The sequence below is a fragment of the Lucilia sericata genome, unplaced genomic scaffold, assembly GCF_015586225.1.
Source record: "Lucilia sericata isolate MDLA Ls3-8-SP2 unplaced genomic scaffold, ASM1558622v1 Contig001905F_arrow, whole genome shotgun sequence".
NCBI classification, from domain to species: Eukaryota; Metazoa; Arthropoda; class Insecta; order Diptera; family Calliphoridae; genus Lucilia; species Lucilia sericata.
The window spans coordinates 17,905-30,328 of NW_023995788.1; the positions used below are offsets into that span (position 1 = coordinate 17,905).

The window sequence follows — 12,424 nt, forward strand, 5'->3', positions numbered from 1 at the left end:
AATAAATAAATAAATAAATAAATAAATAAATAAATAAGTAAATAAATAAATATATGAATAAATATATACACGAATAAATAAATAAATTTATAGCTAAATAAATATATAAACAAATTAATATATAAATAAACAAAGGTATATCGTTGATATAAAAACATTTTTTTTTTAAATTTATCTTAATTATACATAAATAAGGAAATTGTAAAAGAATCTCAACATTTATAAATATATGCATGTATATAAATATAAACTTTTGTGATCATAAAATCATCCACTTTTACTAAACTTGTTAAGTTACTCATTTGTTTTAAATATTATAATTCTGTTGTTAATTATTATTGTTAGAAGTTTATTTTTTTGTTATTTGAATAAATCAATGTCTATTTTTAAGATTGAAATCTGAAAACATATTCATAGTGTTTGACAATGCAAGGATAAAAAGGAAAGAGGTAATGATGTGAATCATAGTGAACTGGTAAGTTTGATCTAGGGGTTCTTAGAATTTCAAGTACGGGTGAACAGGAACCAAGGATGACTGGGATAATGTCATGTCAGGGGAGGGCAACCCGCGAAGGTTGTAACATCTATTCCTTCAAGGACTCCGTGTAACCGTCTATTGCATAGATTGCTGTTAAGACTATTGTCATCTGTCCGTCCGTTTAATAGAAACTTCAACTCCATGGTGAATTCGTGATTACTATATGTTACTGATCGGTTTTACATTGGCACGATAGATTTAAATGTGACCAACTGTAGTGGAAAGAACCTACCAATTCCGACGAGCTAGCGTCGTGCAACCACCTGCGTGCCATTTCCACTTAGAAGTAAAGTTTTGTCACATTTTGGCGCCCAACGCATGAGCATTTAAAAAAAAAAAATGCCATATGCTACAATATATTAATGTTTATTTACTAAACGCAAGTCCCGGAAGGTGTCATACTTATAACACCATGCCTGTGTTGCGGCGTTTACTTTGTAACCATTAAAATATTGAGGAGCTAATCAATTCCAATCTAAATGTTTCTTTTAAGGTATGTCATAAACCATACGACTAAAAGTCTTGTGTTTATTTGCGACCTTAACAAATTCCTTTCGATGAGATTTGAAAAGTTCTCTTTTTGTGATATTGTCCTGTGTACTCTATTTAGTCCGAGTTATGACAGCAAAATCTATTTATATTGAAAACACCTCTAACATCATTTGAATCTATGCAAACGAATTTTATTTAATTTTCCAAAGGAAAATCTCGATAAAATTTATATTTTTTTTAAGTTGAACAGTTTGAACATTTGACTTATGATTAATTTCATATTACTTAAAAATGTACATAAACTGATCCAAGGAGTCAACAATCAAAACAGAAAAACTACCAGCAACATCATTGATTCACATCAACCAATCATCAATACCTAAAATCTAAAAAGAAAAGGGAATAAAATTAATAATTTAGAAACAATAACAATAATAAAATTAATAATTAAGAAACAACAACAAACAATTTAACTAACAAACATAACATAAAAACTAACACGTTATATTTTGATTGTACTATACTAAAACTTTTAGTCATCTTGTCAATTTTGTTTTGTGACCTTTTTGATGTGTTGTGTCTAACATTACCAATATCAGATTACTTAAACTATAAAAACGCTGACTGAAAACTGATTGGTACACATATCTACTCTATTCCTTTACTGGTCCTAAATATTTTTTTAGTAGGAATTAATTAAATTATTTTTATAGGTTTAAGATTTATATACTTTTCCTTTTATAATTGGTAATCCTTTTCGTACCTTAATATTCAAACATTTTCAAGTTTGGTTCTTAAGTCTTTTGTTTTATTTGCTTGTTTACTCAAACAAAAGTATTTAGTTATACGACATTTCACTTTTCAACAGTTTTCATTACATTTTTTAGATTAAATAATTTTATGAGAATCTGCAGGAACTTAGGTTTTAGATTTTTCTAGAAATTTTGCACGAAATTAGAAAATTTTGGTTTCTGGAAACTGTTATTAACAATGAGGGCCTAACATTAAGAGACTATTTTAGCGCATCAGTCGGCGCATCTCAGGTGCAGGTTTTAGGGCAAATTACTGAAACGTTACATCAGCTCGTACCTCGCATTGTTCAGGACGTAATGAGGGCTGAAAGAAATATGTCTTTTGGTACAATAAATGAGTCAAATACGCAACCACCACCAAGACCATTCTGCAGTTCTCAACCGAGACCATTTGAGGTAAGAGACCAGCGACAACAAGCATTGCCCAATATGAACATGTACCCTAACCCAAGAATGACTGCACCTATTGACTTAGAAAAATGGGGTATAAAGTTTGATGGCAGTAGAAAATCATTTACTATTGAGGATTTTGTGTTTAGGGTTGAATCACTGCAAGTAGACTATAATTGTCCGATGTCAACTCTCATGAAAGGATTTCACCACCTCTTGACCGGTAGTGCTTATGAATGGTTTTGGACTTTCCGTCGTGAAAACCCTTTTTGTGAGTGGACACAACTCAAACATCATCTAATAAGAAAATTCAGACGGTTTGAAAGCGATTCTGAGATCCAGAGATGTATTATGGAGCGCAGACAACATCCCTCCGAATCTTCAGAAGCTTTTATTGGTGAAATTATTGCGTTGAAAAACCAGCTCAGCCGTGGAGTAAGAGAAGACGAACTTGTCCGCATCGTTAAAGACAATTTAAAAGACGGAATATATCAATTAATATATCCAATTCCCATTAATACTTTTGATCATTTGCTGGAAGAGTGTAGGCGTGCTGAAAGGAACTTAAGCAAACGAAATAACCATAGGCAGTACAACACTCGCAGAGTAAATGAACTCGAGTTCAATGAAGTCCCAACAAACTCTGAACATAACATTGAGGCACTGAGAATGAATCTACCACCAGCCAGACAGTTGATTTGTTGGAACTGTAAGACTCCTGGACACTCATTTGTTGAATGTGATTCCGAAAAACGTAACCTATTTTGTTACAAATGTGGGTTCGAAAACGTCATCACACCCAAATGCCCGAAATGCTCGGGAAACAAATAGACGAACATGGTGTAAGCTGGGGCGGCATGTTCGAACCTAAACCAGTCAAAATCATTACAAAAATCTCTTCAACTCAAGTACCATCAACCCCTAAAAACAACATGCAAGAAACAGATAAACACATGCCTACATCTATATGCAAAGTAACCGAAACCGTCAAATCTAAAGCAATTAGCTCAAATCCAAACCATTTGTTGTCCTACGATGCACGTCTAGAAAATTATAATAAGACGAGAAATAGAATATTTAATGATGTTGAATACAAAACAGGTAAGAAAATCGAGAAAACACGTGAGAGGTATATGAAAAGAAAGTTTGAGAGAAAGGAAATCGCTGCAACATCACTAGATTCAGATATTGACATCAGACCGTATATGGATGTAGTGGTAAATGGAGTGTTTCTTAAAGGGTTAATGGATAGTGGAGCCTCTATTAGTTGTTTAGGAAAGAATTGTTTGGAAAATGTGGGAAAAATGAAGTGCAAGATTCTGGATTTTAAATCATCAATAAAAACTGCCGATGGTACAGATCAATGTATAATAGGGAAAGTAAAAGTTACAATAAAATTCGGTTCGGCAAATAAAGATGTTGTTTTGTATTTGATTCCTAATTTGAAGCAGGAACTTATATTAGGGTACGACTTTTGGCAACATATCGGGATAAAAATCTGTCTAGCAAGTCCTAGAGTAGAAGAAATCACCAGAGAACCAGCCAACAACGATAAAGTCCACATGTTGTCATCACAAGAAAAGAAAATATTGGAACAAGTGAAGCTGTCATTTAGATGCTATACAAAGTTTGGATTGGGTAAAACCACACTGGAAACACACATCATTGATACTGGAGAAGCTCAACCCAAAAAGATGCGTTACTACCCTGTTAGTCCAGCGGTACAAAAACTCACGTACGCTGAACTAGATCGGATGTTAGAGCTCGATGTTATTGAAATAGCCAAACAAGCTGATTGGAACAACAGAACCACACTGGTGATTAAGCCCAACAAAAATCGCTTGTGTTTAGATGCACGGGAACTGAATAAAGTGACTAAGAAGGACGCTTACCCCCTCCCAAATATTGATGGTTTGCTCGCTAGACTTGGGGACACGCATTACATATCGGCCATTGACTTAAAGGATGCATTTTGGCAGATCCCGTTAGAGGAATCTAGTAGACCCAAAACAGCTTTTACAGTCCAAGGTAGACCCCATTACCAGTTCAAGGTAATGCCTTTCGGATTATGTAATGCTGCACAACGTCTTTGTCGACTTATGGACAAGGTAATACCGTCAGAACTCAAGGACAGAATATTTGTTTACCTAGACGATCTTCTAGTAGTTTCGCCAAACTTTAAAGAACACATGGAGATGCTTAAAATAGTAGGTGAAAAGTTGTCTGCGGCGGGCCTAACCATAAATATGGAAAAATCCAAGTTCTGCCACAAGGAACTGAAATATTTAGGCTACATAGTCGGTGGAGGCAAGCTTAAGCCAGATCCCAGTAAAATTGAAGCCATCATGAACATGAGTCCACCTAAAAGTCCGAAAGAAGTCCGAAGATTCTTAGGAACCGTAGGCTGGTATCGTCGATTTCTACACGATTTTTCCACTATCACCGCTCCATTAACTGATACCCTCAAAAAATCACCCAAATTCATCCTAACCCCTGAAGCGTTAAAGTCATTCGAAGAACTAAAACAACGTTTGGTATCTAGGCCCATTCTTTCTAGTCCAGATTTCAGCAAAAAATTTTTCATACAATGCGACGCATCAAATGTCGGAGTAGGAGCTGTCCTTTTTCAAAAAGACGAGGACGATGGTGAACACCCAATAGAGTACTTCTCTAGAAAACTCAACACAGCGCAAAAAAATTACTCGACAACTGAAAAAGAATGCCGCGCGGTTGTATTAGCTATCGAAAAATTTAGGCAATATGTCGAATTAATGGACTTTACTGTGATCACAGACCATTCGAGCCTCAAATGGCTAATGAAACAACAAGACCTGAATGGAAGACTGGCCAGATGGAGTCTCAAACTGCAGGGATTTAAATTCGATATCGAACACAGAAAAGGAAATAAAAATATTGTACCGGATATGCTATCAAGACTGGAAGTGGAAGAAGTAACGTTAGAACGAATTGGCTTAATTGACTTTAACTCTGAGGAATTTAAAAATCCTAAATACTTAACTCTAATCGAAACAGTAGAACAAAACATTGATAGATTACCAGATATAAAAATTAAGGATAATGTTGTGTACAAAAAGGTAGGATTTCATAGAGATGAAGAAAATGAGGAAAGTTGCTGGAAAATATGGTTGCCGGAGACATTGACAATGAATATATTGAAAAAGTCACACATTGATAATACCTCACATGGAGGTGTGGCCAAAACATTGTATAACATCAGGGAATATTTCTATTGGCCGTCAATAGTCAAAGACGTGCATAATTTTGTTAAGTCTTGCGAAACCTGCAAAGAAATCAAGCACCCGAAACAAATTCTAAGACCAAAAATGGGAAAGGAAGTGATGACACAAAGGCCTTTTCAAAAAATATATATAGATTTCCTTGGCCCATACCCGAGAAGCAAATCTGGAAACACCTATATCTTCATTGTATTAGACCATAAAACAAAATTTGTTCTATTAAAGGCCTTACCCAAAGCTTCAACCAAAGCAGTTAATAAGTTTTTAGTAGAAGAAGTTTTTTATAAGTTTGGCGTTCCAGAGCAAGTGCACTCTGACAATGGTAAACAATTTACCTCTATTGCCTTTCAGGAATTATTGGAAACGTTTGGTGTAAAACACATTAGAAGCCCAATACACTCTCCCCAAGCTAATGCTAGCGAGAGAGTAAATCAGTCCATTATCAGCGGTATTAGAAGCTTCTTGCAAAACGACCAATCCAGATGGGATGAGAATCTCAGTAAAATCGAACTTTCATTACGGTCAACAATACACACGTCTTTAGGAGTTACACCTTATTTTGCCTTAACTGGCTACAATATGATTACCCACGCGGACGCATATGAAATCTTAAGGAAGCTAAATTCAATTGAGGATGGTGAAACTCTGATAATGCCTAAATCAGACCAGATGAAAATCATACACAACAAAATAAAGGATAATTTGCACAAAGCTTACGAAAGAAACGTGAGATCATATAACAAAAGGACTAAGGATATATCATTTAAAGAAGGACAGGAGGTTTACCGTAAAAATTTTGTACAAAGTAACTTTGCAAAAGGGATAAATGCAAAACTCTGTAAACCATGGCTAAAATGCAGAATAAGAAAAAAAGTTGGAATTAGCCAATACGAGGTGGAGAACTTAAAAAGACAACTCATCGGAGTGATACATGCACAACATTTGAAGCAGTAGTAGCAGTTGTAATTTGAATATTCTACATTAGAATTATAAGAATCGAGCTTGATAACATACGTTGCTACAGAATAAGAAACCAAGGGAAAATAAAACTCAATGTTTCCAAAGAAAGATTTTCACCGACAACTACACATAAATGTATCTCGTTATACAGAATACATTACCAAATATCAACTTCATAGTTCAGTTAAGTGAAGAAATCTGATTTTACGATTAAGTAAGGAAACACATCAATGTGTAAAGTCTGACCACTAAATTTTCGACAACTATGTTTAATACATATTTTTTCCAATTTTTTTAGTACGATGATAAATAACAAAATTTCTTTAAATTTCTTAAAATGCTAGTGACAACCAGGACTGTATAGACCGAAACGAATATCACCTTATAGACAGAGCTATTATCACTAAAATCACAAACTAATAACTAACACAAAAAGCCTAGTATTCATCACATAAAACCATCCTAAACAAAAGCTAATTTCTTTTATCCAAATACTTCTATCGGAACAGAATTCGCACAATCCTTGAATGAAACAATTTTTCATTAATTCGAATCTAATACAAAGTGAAATAAAATGTGTTTTATTTCATCTTATATTTGCTAAAAAACATTTAATTCCGTATTCATAAACAATTTTTACATTTCAGCAATGTTCTGGAAATCAAAATTTTTATAGTTCTTTTTCATTTTAGAACAACATTTACATTCAAAATTTTGAAATGAATACGGAGATTACAAAACAAAATCTAGATGAGAGATTCGGCAATTGATGAAAATTAACGAAAGATTGTACAATTCGAGAAATATATTAACTAATCTTATGATAACTAAGTTTCAAACGACTAGATTACCTTAAACAGCATAATGAAACAGTTAAACAATCACAATTGACATAAATTGAAAGTTGGTAAAGTCGAATATTATCTATGAACTTTTCCGTTTAGAATTCACTCACCCTTTCATTCAACTGTCAGTAGATTCCATAAGGCAAGTCGGTTATAGACCTCTCTGTATGGAGATGGTAAATACCTATGAAATATTATCAGAGATGAATAGAAAATTAAGGAGAGGAAAAAGTAAGATACCATTTGGAACTTGTCACTATACGCTAGGTAGATGGACTGACCAAGTTGTTACTAAGTCACCGCAAACATCTATGAAAGGAAGAGTGTTAGGTAGTAGGGACAAATAATATTCCATAAACCTTGATGAAACTCACCATAACTGTTCTTCAACATACTCCCGATTCTATAATAACAAGAATAGGAGCCAAGATATTCTTGATTAGGTTTAATAATACTGCAACTGAATAATATAATCCACATAATTCATCAAATTAACGAAAATTAACTTTGAAACAATTTATTTTTGTTTATGTTCATTGACAACCTTGAAAGATCATGGACACACATTGAGTAGTACAAAACTTTTCAAGATCCAGGTCGAGCTTTAGCATAATTTATTTTTGTATACAAAGTATAATAATTGAACACTAAGACGTTCCCGAACTTCGTCTAGTTCCCTGCTTTAGATCACTCCACGGGTATCGAGACAAAAGCAGGCTTTGTGACGGTAACGTCTGTTTATTTGAAGGATAAAACACTAAAAAATATTCTTTTATTAGATTTTTGTTTGTAAAACATAAACAAATAACAATCAGCTGCGCTCGTAACTCTACACTACGGTTTCTTTTTCATTGTTGTTTGACATTCGTGATGGATATTCATAAAAGGGTATTGACGTATAGAGGGCAGTAGCGTTTCCTTAGGGGATAAAGGGTCATTCACAATAACAGACCTGACGAAAAATCAGGGAACGACCTTAAAATGTTATTGAAAAAGGTAAAAAAAACAGGAAAATTAGGGAATAGAGGGGAGTTAAGGGAATGGTATGTGTACATAAGCTTAATCACACATTTTTACAAGATCACATTAATCATTACACAATTGGATATCGAAGTGTGTGCTTGCTCAAATAACCCAATGAAAGTTATTGTAAAAATATTTGAAAATTGTGATATTGATTGAATTCAAAGTTATAAAAAAAATATAACACCATCTTTAATAAATACTGTTAAACTAGTGCTTCAATAAAATAAATATTTAAAAAAGGTATGAAACAAATTCGGAAAATGAATCAAATAATTTTAACATATTCCACTGATTATGTAATATTTATACAAATACACATAATTATTGAATTAATTATGCGTTGAATATTATATTGTGACGTTTGTATAAAATTAAATGATCAAATTGAAACAAGGAAAATACTGGATGTTGATTAATTTTGGTTTTTCTTACGAAGGTGATTTTGTCAATGTTGCAGTGCCATCTAGTGTTAAGATACCGAAGATTGTATAGCAAAGATAAAAACCATACAGAAGCGTTATAATTCACCACACAGCACGGACAACGCCAGACAAATCCAAGGCTGAAAATACAGGTTTTTTTTAACATTGGTGACAAACTAAAAAGAACTGGGTAAGCACAAAAGAAAATTGACCTGGTGACATTATAACGACCTAATTGACCTATAAAGGTCATATCCGATGACCGTGATTACAACATATACTATATAAGAAAGGAAAACGTGATCCATAACCGTTATGTATTGACTGAACGACGTGTTACTGTATTATATATATAGATATATAAATGTAGTGTATATGTAGAGTATATAAGTGTACAAAGAATGTGTGTTCGAGTATATATATATAAAAAGAAAATATATAAAAAACTAAAAATTTAACCTTAATTTTTTTTAAGCAATTATATAATAAGTCTGATATTTATTAACTTCTATTGTAATCATTACGATCTAATTAATTTCCTATTAATCATAAAAGAAAAAAAGAAATCAAAATATAAAGGAAAATATAAAAGTATATACATGTATATACATATGTATATGTGTACATATATATATATGTAGGTATGTACACAAGTCTATGTGTGTGCAAATATATCCACCCATATAAAAATACATTTACCTTAGATTCACGATATACAACAAACTATTTTCCTTTGTATAAATTTATTAATAACTCTAACTAAACTAATTCATAAATCATAATACGAATCTTACCAATAGTTCAGGGATAAAGAGGAAATCCCAAAAAAATATATATGAAAATAAAAGAAAACAAAGTATTTTTTTTACAAGAATTAGTTTAGTTAAGTCAAACAAAAAAAAATAGTTATACCTAATAATCTAGTCAATAAGCAAATCAAAATATAATACTTTACTAACATTATAATAATTTTCAAATATAAAAAAATTACGATATGTTTATTTATGCTATTAGAATATTTGAAGCCACGTTTCACCACACTCTACATCAAAATATTTAAATTCATAAACAAATAGATAACTATAAAAATAAATAAATAAATAGATAAATACAAAATTAAAAAAATATAAACAAATAAATGAATGAATTAATAAGTAAATAAATAAATAAATAAATATAAAAATAAATATTTAAACTAACAAATAAATAAATAAATAAATAAACGAATAAATTAATGAATATATTAATAAATAAATAAATTTATGAACAAATAAATAAATAAATAAATAAATAAATATATAAATAAACGAATAAATGAATAAACTAATGAATATATTAATAAATAAATAAATTTATAAATATATCAACAAATAAATAAATAAATAAATAAATAAATAAATAAGTAAATAAATAAATATATGAATAAATATATACACGAATAAATAAATAAATTTATAGCTAAATAAATATATAAACAAATTAATATATAAATAAACAAAGGTATATCGTTGATATAAAAACATTTTTTTTTTAAATTTATCTTAATTATACATAAATAAGGAAATTGTAAAAGAATCTCAACATTTATAAATATATGCATGTATATAAATATAAACTTTTGTGATCATAAAATCATCCATTTTTACTAAACTTGTTAAGTTACTCATTTGTTTTAAATATTATAATTCTGTTGTTAATTATTATTGTTAGAAGTTTATTTTTTTGTTATTTGAATAAATCAATGTCTATTTTTAAGATTGAAATCTGAAAACATATTCATAGTGTTTGACAATGCAAGGATAAAAAGGAAAGAGGTAATGATGTGAATCATAGTGAACTGGTAAGTTTGATCTAGGGGTTCTTAGAATTTCAAGTACGGGTGAACAGGAACCAAGGATGACTGGGATAATGTCATGTCAGGGGAGGGCAACCCGCGAAGGTTGTAACATCTATTCCTTCAAGGACTCCGTGTAACCGTCTATTGCATAGATTGCTGTTAAGACTATTGTCATCTGTCCGTCCGTTTAATAGAAACTTCAACTCCATGGTGAATTCGTGATTACTATATGTTACTGATCGGTTTTACATTGGCACGATAGATTTAAATGTGACCAACTGTAGTGGAAAGAACCTACCAATTCCGACGAGCTAGCGTCGTGCAACCACCTGCGTGCCATTTCCACTTAGAAGTAAAGTTTTGTCACAAAGCATTTGCTTGTGGCGAATATACTGCTGTGAGTGTGTGAAATATTTTATATCTTTCTAGCAATTGTTTGAATAATTTAGATTTAAATTGGACGCCATTATCTGAGACTATTGTCTCCGGTACGCCAAAGACATGAAAGATTTCCTCTTCGAGATATTTGGTAACAACATCAGCTGTGAGTTTCTTAACGGGTTTTAGGAATGGATATTTTGAGAAATGGTCAAGGACCACAAATATGCCAATGTTTCCAGTTCTTGACCTAGGATAGGGGCCTAAAAAGTCTATGTACAACCTCTGGAACAAACGTTCAGGCATAGGAGAGCGTCCTAAGGGTGGTCTTAAAACATAATTTGGATGCTTTATGGATTTGCATATTTCGCACTGGTTTACAAAATCCCTAACACTATTGACAAGGCCTGGCCAAAAGTAGTATCTGCGAACACGATCCAATGTTTTATTGATACCAAAATGTGCTGATAAAGGATTATCGTGGGCTTTTAATAGAACGTCAGGTATTAAGCCACTTGGAACCCAAAGTTTCCAACAAAAATCGTCATTAAATTGTTCCCCAGTCGCATGTTCCGTTCGTTTATATACATAATCGTCTACGATTTTTAAGTCTGGAAATTTGTTTTGGTTTTCAGTCAAGTTCGTTTTTAGTGCTTTATACTCGTCAGATTGAAAATGTTGTGACTTTAAGTCAATGAAATCCCCTTTGTCATCGGACAGACTACTGATAACTAGGTCCACCTGTTCGGCGGACGGACAAAGGACTGGGTCAGACGAAGTGGTACGAGAAAGTGTATCTGGAACAATATTTTGAGTGCCTTTACGGTGTTGTATTTTAAAGTTAAACCCTTGAAGTTTCAGGGCCCAACGAGCTAGTCTAGAGCTTAAATCTTTTTGGGACATGAGCCACTTTAATGATGCATGATCGGTCACTATTGTGAACTCATGTCCTTCTATATACGGGCGAAACTTTTTAATGCTTAGCACAGCAGCTAAGCATTCCTGTTCGGTCACTGAGTAATTTCTTTGGGCTTTATTTAGTTTCTTTGACATAAATGCCAAAGGAACTTCATCACCCTCCGAATTTAGTTGGACCAGTACGCTTCCTATACCTGTCTTACTTGCGTCACAATGGATATAGAAAGGTTTCGTAAAATCCGGGCTGTGTAAGACAGGAGCAGAGCTCAATAGACCCTTCAATGCTTCAAAGGATTTATTGGCCTCTTCATTCCAACAAAATTTCCTCTTATTTTTGAGCAAATCAGTCAAAGGAGTTGTGAGAGATGCATAATTTTCAATGAATTTCCGATACCACCCCGTCATTCCGAGAAACCGTCTGATCTCTTTCACTGATCCAGGGGTCGGATATTCAAGGATAGCTGTAACTTTGTCTGGATCAGTACGAATAACGCCTTTTCCAATTATGTGACCCAAATACCTAACTTCCTCCATACAAAAACTACTCTT

At 32.5% G+C, this 12,424-nt stretch overlaps 1 long non-coding RNA gene across 2 annotated transcripts; it reads right to left on the minus strand.

The window, feature by feature from the left end:
• Positions 1–1,224: 1,224 nt before the first annotated feature.
• On the minus strand, positions 1,225–8,238 carry LOC119613002. Of its 2 annotated transcripts, none has more exons than XR_005232194.1 (4): positions 7,669–8,238; positions 7,535–7,603; positions 7,405–7,478; positions 1,225–1,409 (listed from the first exon to the last, which is right to left on the minus strand). It is a non-coding gene; the product is annotated as an uncharacterized LOC119613002 (long non-coding RNA). The 2 variants fall into 2 exon arrangements; XR_005232195.1 differs by having other exon boundaries at positions 1,225–1,416.
• Between the last annotated feature and the right edge of the window lie 4,186 nt (positions 8,239–12,424).